The 12721-nt window shown below is 38.7% G+C and overlaps 1 pseudogene; it reads right to left on the reverse strand.

Moving 5' to 3' along the window:
- Positions 1 to 4612, reverse strand: part of LOC100958086 — a 23302-nt pseudogene extending 18690 nt beyond the window's left edge.
- Between the last annotated feature and the right edge of the window lie 8109 nt (positions 4613 to 12721).

The following is a 12721-nucleotide window of genomic DNA, read 5'->3' on the forward strand; positions in this document are numbered from 1 at the left end:
AGGCGCCGAGCCTCTATTTTAATTTTTAATTCAAAGAATGCCTATATTTTCCTTTGCCCATTTGCTTCTGACAATTTATTATAGTTTAGGTCTTTAATATTATCATATCCCTAGTTGGAATATTTAAAACTATCTGAACATCTTTAATGCCCTGAAATTTCCAAGGAATCCATAGATTTCCCTTTCCACTAAAAAGAAAGATGGCAAAATTCTTTAGGTTCCCTGTAAATATGTATTACACCCGGTAACTGACACTCTCCAAAACGTCCTTGCTGCATAGGACTGAGGACCCATTTCGACTTGTGCTAATGTGGAGCTCTTTCATTTTGGTACATGTGTCTACTCCAAGGAGCCACTGGCAGATGAGGCAGGGAACCTATGGTAAAGTACTGGGAGAAGGTGTATAACATGATGACATAGGAATGGGTGGGGGAAGATTCCATGAATTCTGGGAAACTATATGGACTCCAGAAAGGAGTGGGCATATGTATAAGTAGACAAATTATCTTCTTGGGAGGTGGGAGTTAGAATGAAGAAGATGAAAAATGTTTCAGATTCCCTGAAGGGTATATGTAAGAGTGAGATCAAATGAATCAGAATTTGGACGTTTTGAAACATTCTACAGTTTATGAACAGGTCTATTACACAATTAGCTCTATCACTTTTCAATAGACAAAAAGAACTGATCACCATCCTAAATTTCAAACACTACTTCTTTCAGGTGTGAAGAAAAAAGGACAAACAATAAAACACAAGTCATTTCAAAATAATTAACTTGAACAGATCAGAAGTTTACTAAGTTTGCATTTAAATATAGACTTAAATAGACTTTTAAGTGCTATTAGATTTATATTGACATATTTAATAAAATATTACAAGAGATAAGTCCTTGCCCCCACACTCCAGTAAAGGATTCAGCACTTCTGATTCAGCACATTTAGATATATGTGTTCAATTTTTAACAATATTCAGGTCAGCACTTCCTAGTATTTTTCTTAGAACACCAATCCCATTGAAAGGGTAGGTACATTTGGGACATAGGCTATACATGGAGGAGAACACAGGAGAATATTAAAGGCCCTCAGAAGTACCGTATTAAAGAACTTTAATTTTGCTTAACTTGGCATTTCCTGAAATTATGTAACTGCATAATTTTCTCCCCCCAATACCTATCAACAGATCACAGCAAACTGGGAAATGTTGCTTTGGGCATACAATTGACAAAATGTATTCTTACATATTTCCTAAGGCACTGAAAACACAAAACCTTTAACAGCTTTCAATATTTTAGAAAATAAAGGGCAAGTTTGTAAATTCTTGGGAAAGTATTCTGAAATAATTTTAGGTATAGGGTTAAGAAATGGGAAAGAATAACAAATAGCTTTCCAAAGCAACATTTATAACTATAAAATAATACCAACTATTTGTAACTGTAAAATATGCTTTATGAACACTAAAAATAGTTCTAAAAATTTAAAAACAGGTGATTTAAAGATATATAAATCTTTTATCGTGTATGATTTCTTCAAGAGTTTTGATTGTCTAACTGATTTAAATTAATAATAGGGACTGGGCATAGTGGCTCACAACTGTAATTCCAGCACTTTGGGAGGCCAGGGTGGGAGGACTGCTTGAGACCAACTTGGGCAACATAGCAAGACCTTATCTCTACAAAAAAAAAAAAAAAGTCAGATGTGGTGGCATGTGCCTGTAGTCCTAGCTACCTGGGAGGCTGAGGCAGGAGGAGCCCCTGAGTCCAGGAGTTTGAAGTTGCAGTGAGTTATGATCATACCATTGTACTTTAGCCAGAGGGACAGAGTGAGACCCTGCCTTAGGAAATAATAATAGGTGCTATGACCAAAATAAAACAAACACTTTGTAAATAATATCGAAGAGGGAACTAGTAGCATGGAGGAAAAAAAAATTGGTCTCTGGATATAGTCTATTCTCAACAAAACTTGAAATATTTTGCTTTCTTTGTATTTTTCCTAGGTGGCAAGAAAGTGCTATCCTCATCTAAGATTATACTTTTACTACTCATAAGTGACTGATTCTCTTTAAGCTTTTTGGGTGTTGTTGATTGTATACAATTACATAAACAATAAAGACTCCTCACTTCTGGAGGAGCTAAAATTTCTAATCCTTACAGTCTCCTCTGCTATTAGCTTTACAAATCAGTTACTAAGCTAAGACTGCAGAGATTTCTTATTCATATTTATCTTGGCTCTTTATTAACCAACTCATTCCCCTGGCTAACTCATTCAGATCTAACACTTCAAGATCAGGCTGCAAATTTAACAAATAACAAAAATTAATGAATATACAAAATCATCCTCCTTATAGGAGCCTCCTATAAATAATTAGGTTAGTATTATATATATGAAGTTCATAATAATAGATTTAAGTGATTATGTGTACTGATATACTTCATAGGATGGGTAGAAACATATTTATACGCACGCAAGCTGACATAATGATTGTTGGCAAAAGTCTTCACTGCTTGGTTTGGAATAGCATTTTGCCTGTTTATAATAATCAGGGAATACACTTCCAAAGTTAGATTACAAAAGGAGTTTATTAGGTCCAGTAGATTTTTCAAAGCCTTTGCTACCACTCCATCTAGAAATAATAGTGATAGTATAACATCTATTACAGATAGGATCCTGAGGAAACTGAACCCAAGCAGCCAGGCATACATTTTTCTTAAGCAATAAAATTGGATTTTTCAGGTTCATTACAGTGGAGAACACAGAACGAACCTCAGCTAAGTAAGGGTACATTTTCAAGTCACCCAAAGTACTCAGGTTCACAGGTCTTCTGTCTTAGATCTGTGCTTTATGTTCAAGATGGTCATCTTTCCTACTAAACAATTTCTTATTAATTTTTGGTTTCTTAGGGACAGTGTCTAGAAGAAAAAAAAATTTTTTTTTGAGACAGTCTCATTCTGTTGTTGGTGTGTCTGCCTAGCTCACAGTAACCTAAAACTCCTGGGTTCAAGTAATTCTCCTGCCTCAGCTTCCCAAGTGGCTGGGACTACAGGCACTCACCACAATGCCTGGCTAAACTAATTTATTTTAGTAGAGACAGGGTCTCACTCTTCCTCAGGCCGGTCTCCAACACCTGAGGAGCTCAAGTGATTTTCCTGCCTGGGCTCCCTAGAGTGTTAGGATTATAGGCGTGAGCCACTCTGCCCGACCTAGAAGAAAATTTCTTGGACACTACCCACTTGAATCACCAGACTAGTGGTATAGCTTACAGACTGCTTCTGGTAGAGCAAAGCCTATCTAGATAGCTGGTGGTCTTTCTGTCCTAACCCAAACTAACGATGAAAATTCAACCCCATGTTTTAAAAAAGTCCAAAAACCTTTCCAGACCTGTTCCAATTAGGATATTTCCAGAAGATAGCACTTCACATCGCTTATCTGTCAATAAGGTCTTGTCTCTGACCTTATTGATAGTTCTTAACTAGATTGCAATTTGTTTCCCTTAAGTACAGTCCAACTTTTGCTTTTATGCTCTGAGGTTTGGCCTTGGCCACTTCTGAACTAGGTCCAGACTACAGAATTTTTAAGGCAGATCTTCTCTGAAAACTTTTCTGCAAACAATCTATTTGATCACTTTCTTCTTGGAAAATAAATCCTTGACACCTGTGACTCAAAGCAAGGGAAAACAGGACTGCTAATTTCTCTTTCACCAGACAGGACTGGCAAATGAGTACAACTAGAATGACAAGTGCATGACACCGAGTGAGCACTGTGAGGGCTGAGTCTTGTTGTTTAGTTTGTTCGGGCAGCTATAACAAAATACCATAGACTGAGTGGCTCATAAACATTAGTTTCTTACAGTTCTGGAGACTGAGAAATTCCAGATCAGGGCACTTGCAGATTTGATGTCTATGTGAGGTCCTGCTTCCTAGATGATGGCATATTTGCTGTAACCTCATGTAGCAGAAGGGGCAAACCAGTTCTCTGGAGTATCTTTTGTTAAGCCACCAATTTATGAGGGCACCTTCCTGAGGCACCACTTCCTAATGCCATAGCAGTTAGGATTTCAACAGTCAGATCTTAGCACTACTCTTTCCTGAACTTTGTTTTGTTATTTACTCTCAATTACAACATGGGGCGTGTCAACTACCAAAGGCCAAGTATAACTCATTTTACTACAAATAATGAAGCTTTATCTAGTTATTGCTCTTATTTTCTTGGATATAACTCAATAGTTACAATAATAATACATTCCTTAAATGCTAGATGTGTTGTCAATTACCACACAACACCAAGGGAGAAACCCCTACCATACATCAGTGCTTTTACTTGAATTAACGGACAATGTTTGGATAGCTGGAGGTCAATAACTTTAATATTCAGAGTACGACACTGGTTTATTATGATAAAATACTATGAGAAAACCTGGAGGTACCTGCCTTATATTTAGCAATTGATATTCCTGAATTCTTGTATGATTATTAATGACAACTGAGCTGCTTAGCCTAAGCTGCCCTAAAAATGTCACTTGGCACTCTGACTTCAGGTGACACCTCTGGTTTTAACCTGTGACTTTAAGAAATACGAGTATGATAATTTGCAGAAGATACTTCACTTACTGAGCCCATGCTCACTCACTGTCACATGTATTTGTCCTGGCTTTTATCTTCCAGTACTTCTCAAGGGAGAAATATAACATTCTCATCAAGTGAGGTTATATATAATCCTAGATCAAAAACTGTTGAAATAAGGTAACAATAAGACTACTTGTGTAAATCTGCTCACTACTGAGAAAATGGCCATTATACTAATGTCTTGTAGAATCACATAGCTTAGATTTCAATTTAGCTAGCAGAGGATAGGTGTGTGCTTTCATTGGCAAGGAAAGATGCCCCTTTTTCCCCTAGCAATTCAAGTCATGTCAGAAAGAATTTTTCAAGCTGCACCAGACAGAGGTAGGACCTTTTTTACCTGGGCTGGTAGCCTTTTATAGGCCACTTGGCAGTTATAAAATTGTACAGGGTATTGTAGCAAGGCTAAAAATATTAGTCTATATATATGTAGCAGTAATATTTATAAAAATGTTATATAAGTTGTAGCCTTAAAAGATTCATTTCCAATGTTCTTATCTGGTTATTTAGTAAGTAGTGCACAATGGCAAAGAAGATCTAAGAATAAATTATAAGGAAGTTCATGCAGATTCTAACCTAAAGTATTGCCTGAGAAGTCTCACACCCTGTATCTGAGCTCAGTTTTCCCAATAATTACCCTAAATAAGGCCTTTTAGCCTACTTTAATATTACTTTTATTTTGTCACTTTCATGATCAACGATTTCTGCTTAAAGTTTTATATACTACTTTTTAAGTTATAAATGATTCAGATACATTTATGGCTTTATGCTTATCTGCTTACCAACTAACTTCATTCTGGAAACTGGATTAGCAAGACAGAAAGAATGTTTAATAGGACAAGCACTGGTTTGAGAATCAGAAGGCTTACAGTAAAATGTTTACATCTTAAAAATGAGCTTAAGGTATAACTTAAATCAAATGCCTAATTATTGAGGCCTGAATAAAGCACATGTTTTCTCTCAAATATGCCTTTTCCTTTTGGTTCAGAAGGGAATGGGCCAAAAAGGAAAATGTTAGCATACCTGTTGGGATGCTAACTTTCCCTCTTCACCCAAAATAGTACACAGAGTTGTGGATTTTAAGTAATAATAATTTTTCCTACAAGAATCTAATTATTCCCCCAAAGGCACAAAAATAATGTATTACTAATATCCATGAACAATTTGGAATTTGCACAGATTAGGACTGAACTAGTTTAACATTTTTACAAAATATACGCCTGAAGTGGTATCGTTAAAGTTCAAATTTTATGTTGGGCTCACACATGATCTGGGCTAAATTAGCCCTGTGGATGATCTTTACAAAAGCAAGGTTTAGCTAGGTAAAGCCTAGGTACAATTGTATCAAGTAACACCAGAGCAAGTAAGCGCAAAGGAGAACAGGAACATGGCAGTGTGATCTGGCCAAACCCAGAAAACATTCCAATGAATGGCAGACATGAACACCACCACTACTTACAAAATGGTAATAAATTCATATATATCCCTAAGCATTCCCAATTTGGTGAAGAATTATATTTGGAGCCTATTTTAATCTTTTTAAAATTTTTTTTAGAATTTATTTTTATTGGGCACCATCCTATGAGAATGACTCTTCCCTGGAGCCTATTTTTAATTAATGTAATTCTTCATCTACACATTTTCAATAGAGGGCAAACCAAAGCAGTTATTTAATGTAAACTTATTTGGTAAAGATCTATTGTACATAGCTCTCCTTTAGAAACAGAGTTTTGCTTATTTGCTGCAATTCTTTCTATTTGATGAACTAAAGTGGTATTCCTTAATTAAAGTTTCAAACTGTTTTTCCCAAGAGGCCAATAATACATAAAATAATAAGCAGCACCTGAAGCAATCCACTAAAACCTACTACTTGTCTGTAGCAAATATAGGTTTAACTTTTTGTGTATCACAGTGCATTTTAAGATGCCCATGCCTACTGAGAACTGCTCCCTAGATAAAATACAAGTAAATGCATCTCATTTTAGAGGGCTTATGGACTCTTTGATCACTATTATAGACCACAAATTGAATCTATTATCTAGCTGGGAATATACTATTATTTTAAAAATCTCTTAGGAATTGACAGGAAAGAGGGTATCTGCAACAGGCCTAAACTCACCCAGGATGTAGTTGTGATATTAATATTTTTGGTAAACCCAACTTCAGTGGAGCGGAAAAACAACTGAGGCTAGCAAACAGTGAAGGATGGATTCAGTTCAGTGGGAGGAGAGCAAATTCCCACATACTCTAATGAAAGGGAAGCTTCTTTTCAGTTTCCAGAAATAAAGGAGAACCAATATTTAACCTCTGATTAACACTGAGTGTCATAAATAGGAAATGTTGAGGTGGCGCCTGTGGCTCAAAAGAGTAGAGCACTAGCCCCATATGCCAGAGGTGGCAGGTTCAAACCCAGCCCCGGCCAAAAACTGCCAAAAATAAATAAATAAATAAATAGGAAATGTTTTAAATGCATAGACATTAGAAACAGGATCTACACTCATATTTATTTAGGTTATCTATAATTACTAATAGATAAATGTTACTAATATTAGTATTGTTGATAGGAGGGAAATTTGGTTATAAAAATCTAGCACAATACTCTAAAATTTTCATCTTTAATACCTGGAGGCATTGTAGTTAACTGCAAAATACTGTCAATTATTTTGTACTCCCAAAGAACTATTTACAAATATTTCTCTTCTACATTATCACACAAAGATTATTCTAGAATACTTTTGAGTTCTACATGTTACAAATCATGTTAAAGAGTCATGACCTTTAAAAAATTGTTTCACTTGGGTAGTATATTCCTTTTGAGTTCTACATGTTACAAATCATGTTAAAGAGTCATGACCTTTAAAAAATTGTTTCACTTGGGTAGTATATTCCTTAATGCATAGCAATCAACTTCAACAATTTACATTGGCCCTGGCTGATTTTCTACCTTGATGGTAGCTATAGTTTGTGATATGTTTTCAGAGAAAAATAAAAGCTACATAAATTCAATTATCATGTCGATACTACTCTGATTCATGTAATTATAAAGGAAAAACTGCATATGTTTTCAAGAAACCTAATTATTGCACAGTTTTGCATTCAGCCTAATTCCAATTTTATTATTTTGCCAACAAGACCCCCAACTCCTTAAGCTTTATAGCTAGTCAAGAATTAAATCTGCATTAAATACAAAATTAATTTGTTTTTGTGGTTTAATTATTTTTAATTAATAGCAAAGTACAATGTCAAGAAGAGTCAATGTACCAAAAAATTGAAACAAAATCAAAATTCATTAAAACAATTTGTTTGTTTGCTCAGTAGTGTATATTTTACATTCACTGAATATTCGTTTGCCTTTCCCATAATTAAAAAGTTAATTATTGGAATCTTATTTTTTGTAGATCCAAGTTTTCAAAGAATGTGACTTAAATGCTTGTTATTAACAGTACTCAGAGTAACCCTAATCCTTACATTAATGTGATGTTGTTTTGGATGTATTTAACTGTTGTTATACTAAACAGAATTTTCAGTTTTAACTCTATGTTAAAGATTGTGCTTAAGTATTAAAAATTAAAAACACTCTAGTCTGAATAATTCATTATAACCCTCCCCCCTTTATTGAGACAGGGCCCCACTATGTTGGCTGACCCTGAACTCCTAAGCTCAAGGAACCTCTCACCTCAACCTTCTGAGTAGCTGGCATCCAGCTTCATTACTTATAACCTTTTGATTATTTAGTTTTATTTATCTCCTGAAGTTCTTACAAGTTATTAAATACCATAAACAACTTATGAAAATGCTATGAACTGTGTATAATGAGCAGTTTGTGAAAAACTTCACGATGATCAAAATAGATGAAATAAAGACAATCGAACAAAAGTAGCACATTAAACCCATGACAACTTAAAAAACTGAGGACTAGAGAAATGACCTAAACAACTAATGAGACCCTGTCCAGAGCACCAGTGGGAATGCCTCTCCCAGGAATACTGCTGTTAACTGACTAAAATTTAATTTTTAGTTAAGTCTTATTAAAATCTTTTTAATTGAAAATTACTACTTAAAAAGCTAAATCACACAGTATTTATGTACAAAGCATGATCGCTAATACATAGTGAAAAGAAATTTTTCAAAAATCCCAAAAGCTTACTAGTACCTTTCCGACCAAATCATTCAGAAATCGTCCCTAACAGATTCAGGGTATCTGCATTAAAATTACCCTAATCTACAACAGAATAAACGATTTCCTCACCTTTTGAAAGCTTAGTTGCCAAATACGCCTTAGAATTACCATCAGAATAGAAAGACCTCAAGTGTGATACTTTCAAATAAGACCAATCAGCCCACAGAAAAAGTACAGCAGTAGTTACAGGCTAAAGGAGCATACCAACATCTTTATTCTAACATTATCTTTAAAGAAATATCAATTTAACATCAATAGTCTTGTTTACCAGCCGAACTACTCTTTTAAATCATAGTGACCTAAAATGGAGTCAATGGTAAGTCAATGGAGTTGACTTACCAATTCCTCAATGAAGTGATTTCAGCTGTTGTAACCTGACATGCCTGATTTGAAATCAGATAATTTAGTTGAATAAGGGAATTTTTAATTTACTACAATTTCTTGGCTAATATTAAAGCTGACAAGAATCAAAGATTCATATAAAACAGAAACCTCTAATTATGATGTGTAGGGTTTGTAGTTACAATTAACAGCAAGGCTTTGCATTTTTTCCCATTATAAAGGCTTTGTCATTATTTCTCATTACGAGAGTAAACTATACAAATTGAGTTGCAGCAATATTCGCGTACTGGTAATTTTTTAGAGGAGCAGTTTCCATTAATGCTTGAAAACTACGAACTCTATTTTATTTTCTATCTTATTAGTGGGTGAATGCTGTTGTAAAACTGTCAGCACGTCTTTAACATCACTTTTCCAGGATCCACCTGCTCTATGCTGCCCACTATAGGAAATGCAATATGGTAATAAGAAACGTAATACTATGCACTAGGGTTACTTTAGTGCAATCCCCTAAAAAAAATATTCTCTGGCTACGAGGGTGCTAACTATGATGTTCTTGCAAGCAGACTGATTAGTGGCAAGCAAAGTTATTAAATCTAAAGGACAACAATAGTGACAGGCAGGACCAGAAGTCCACACACCAGCAGTAGCAACCAGCTCTGGCAGGGATAGATTGTGGAATTCAGCGATTGAGGCACAGCCAGCATAAAGCTGCACTTCTGCAGTAGAGAAAATATGAAGGTTAAAATAAAGAAAACAAAACAACTCAAAAAGAAAAAGTCATGTAAACACAAATGATTGCCTCAACTAGCAAAGTACACTTAAAAATCAATTGTTCCTGTAATGCATGCATTTCAAAAGATGAATCTCATCTTGTCTTAAACTTTGGATTACTCTTACAAGAGTACGTCGTTAACAGCTTACTTTCGTCTTACAATTTTCTAATCACGAGTAAATTCAACCGGGTAAGTAATCTAACATTAAGTTTCACGTTTATGCTTTTACTTTGACTATAACATACCAAAAGTGTTAAGGATTTAAAATCTGCCATCAGATATATTTTAGGACTCCATATTCAAAGATCGCCTCTTCTACAGAAAAGTAATTTTTTAAAGACAATTCTTCATTTCCACATCACATCTTAAATTTTTTTAAAAAAGGCTTTAGTATCATTTCAAGCCTTAAGCCTTTAATACTTGCCCTAAAAAGCAAGACGCTCCTGTCTATGCGTGTGTGTGTATACACACACAGTACACCAGCTGACTCAAAAGTGGGAACCTCCCCTGGAAAAGTAAAATTATGTCACCTCTCCATTCTGCCTTTCCATTTCTGCCCACTACAGACTGGAAAACTAGGAAAGACGTTCTAACAGCTAACTTGAAACACATTAACCTACAATCCCGCGTCTCACTCGGACGACTTCAATTTCAGCGTACGTGCCTGCGGTCCCACTCCAGCCCCGCGCCAACCCGGCCCCGACCGCGGGCCTGCAGGGCCGGGGGAATCCGCGGGTACCCCCGGCGCCCGTTCCACCGAGACTCCCCGGGGCAGGGGCCTCGGAGCTCCCGAAGCCCACCATCCAGACCACAGGGTTGTGGACTGCGGCATTTAAAAACGACCGAAAGTCTCACTGCACCGGTGGTGTGGCGGAGGCCGCCCAGGCAAGCCTCGGCGACGTCCCGGCCCGCTGCACGGAGCCCGGAGGTGCAACCAAAGCCACCGCGGCGTCGCGGCAAGTCCCGGGCGCAGTCAGCCTCTGCTGTCCCTTCTCCCCTTAGTTACAAGGATTCCGGCGGCTTCTGGCACTTCCTTCGAGAAAATGAAAAAGTGAAAGAGCATGGACGTGCTAAAAGTCGTTGACATTTTCCATATACTGGGGTCCCCTAGGCTCCATCCCTTAAGAAGGATTTCCAGACTCGAAGACATCCTTAGCAGAGCTATCCCACGTCGACAGATCTCTCGCCTCCTACAAAATGGGGCCGAGGAGCCGGCTGCTGTCTCCTCTATGGGCGCCGCCATTTTGTGAGGCGGCCGCGGCGGCGGCACGGCGGCAGAGCCCGGGGTGTGTGTAATGGTTGAATAGAATGACCCCCTCTAGGGAATCCCCGGCACTGACGGTTACGTAAGGGGCTGTGCGCAAGTGCGGCGTTCAGGGAATCCGCACAGCCCGGGCCACGCAGCTCTGCGGCCCACATCTCCACACCCCCTAAGAGGACCGGTGGGGGAAGGGATAGCTGACCGGCCTCCCTCCAACCACCTCCCCTGGTCTCCCGCCGGGGCCCAGCTTCTCCACCTCCCGCGGCCGGGTCTCCGCCCCTCACCGGTTTCTGAGACACTCACTGGCCCCGGGGTGTCAGGAACTTGCTAGCTGCAGCCTTAGTCAGACTTGACCCCATTTAAGAGAAAAACTTTAGTTGGGAAATGAATCTGTTTCCTAGAGTGAGCACCGGAAGCACGCTGGGCTATCTTGCATAATTTTTCACCGAATAAACGTTCCCATTGGAATGACTACCTGAAATGATAACCCATTCAGACCCTTACTCCCCTGTGACCTTGTGTTAGTGACTTTGCCCGTCGTGGCCCTCACTAAAATAGTAATAACAGGCTTCGCAGACTGTAAGCTTAATTATATCATTTGTGGCCAAGGGCCGGCTCCAATACCCCTTATAAATGTAAACTTGGGCCATAATGTTTGTTGAGATGTTTTGTATCTCCCATTTAAACTAATCTTTTCTTTTTAACCTTCAAAAATACTTTACACAAGGATCACACGTAAGACATTTGGGAGAAAACAAGGAAAAATAGGTTTTATTCGATACTCTAAACGCAGCAGTCTAAGATAACTTACTATAAAAATATACACGTTAATTATTATTGTCAAAGTTCGACAGATTGCTTCCCAACTAGTTTAATTACTGTTTGCATAACTTTGGCCATAGAATAATCCAGCTTGATACGTGAAACCCACCAAAGGCAAGATGTATTAAGAGCATTACTCTGTTTCTGCAGAACTAGGACAGTTCACACTGCATTTAGTGTATAGTTTGTTAAAGTTAGCTTGTGGATAATTCATGGAAAATGTGCTAATTAGGCCCCAAAATACTACCATAAGGCTCAGAAAAAGCGAATCCCTTAAACCTAAAACAACCCTAAAAAGGTAAGGCATTGGCTTTATTCCGCTCGGGGACTGTGGCACAGCTGAAGGAACTGCCCCTCCGGCGCCACGCCGGTTTTGTGGGGCGGGCGGGGACTCCGTGGCGGCCCTTCCACTCGCCGGGCCGGGGACGCGAACATCGCCTCCACCCCTTACCCTGGAACAACCGGTAGTGGCCGTTTCCCCGCGCCGCCCCCCTTTCCTCAGGCTTTGTGTGCGTGTGAAATGTGCGGCACATTGCAGATGAACCCTAAGCCCGGCGAGCCGAGTCTATTGTTCCCCGCGAGGAGCTGCCGGGGCGGTGTGGAGCCAGGCGCAGTGCCGCGGCCGGCCCTCGGGGGTCGCTGTGCTGCACTAGCTGGCGGGCTGTGGCGGCGGCACCGGCGGCGGCAGAGGGAGGCTGGCGGGGAGGGAAGCGGGCGGGCGGCGCGCA

The sequence above is a fragment of the Otolemur garnettii genome, unplaced genomic scaffold (genome assembly GCF_000181295.1).
Source record: "Otolemur garnettii isolate 467f Iridium unplaced genomic scaffold, OtoGar3 scaffold00070, whole genome shotgun sequence".
Lineage (NCBI taxonomy): Eukaryota > Metazoa > Chordata > Mammalia > Primates > Galagidae > Otolemur > Otolemur garnettii.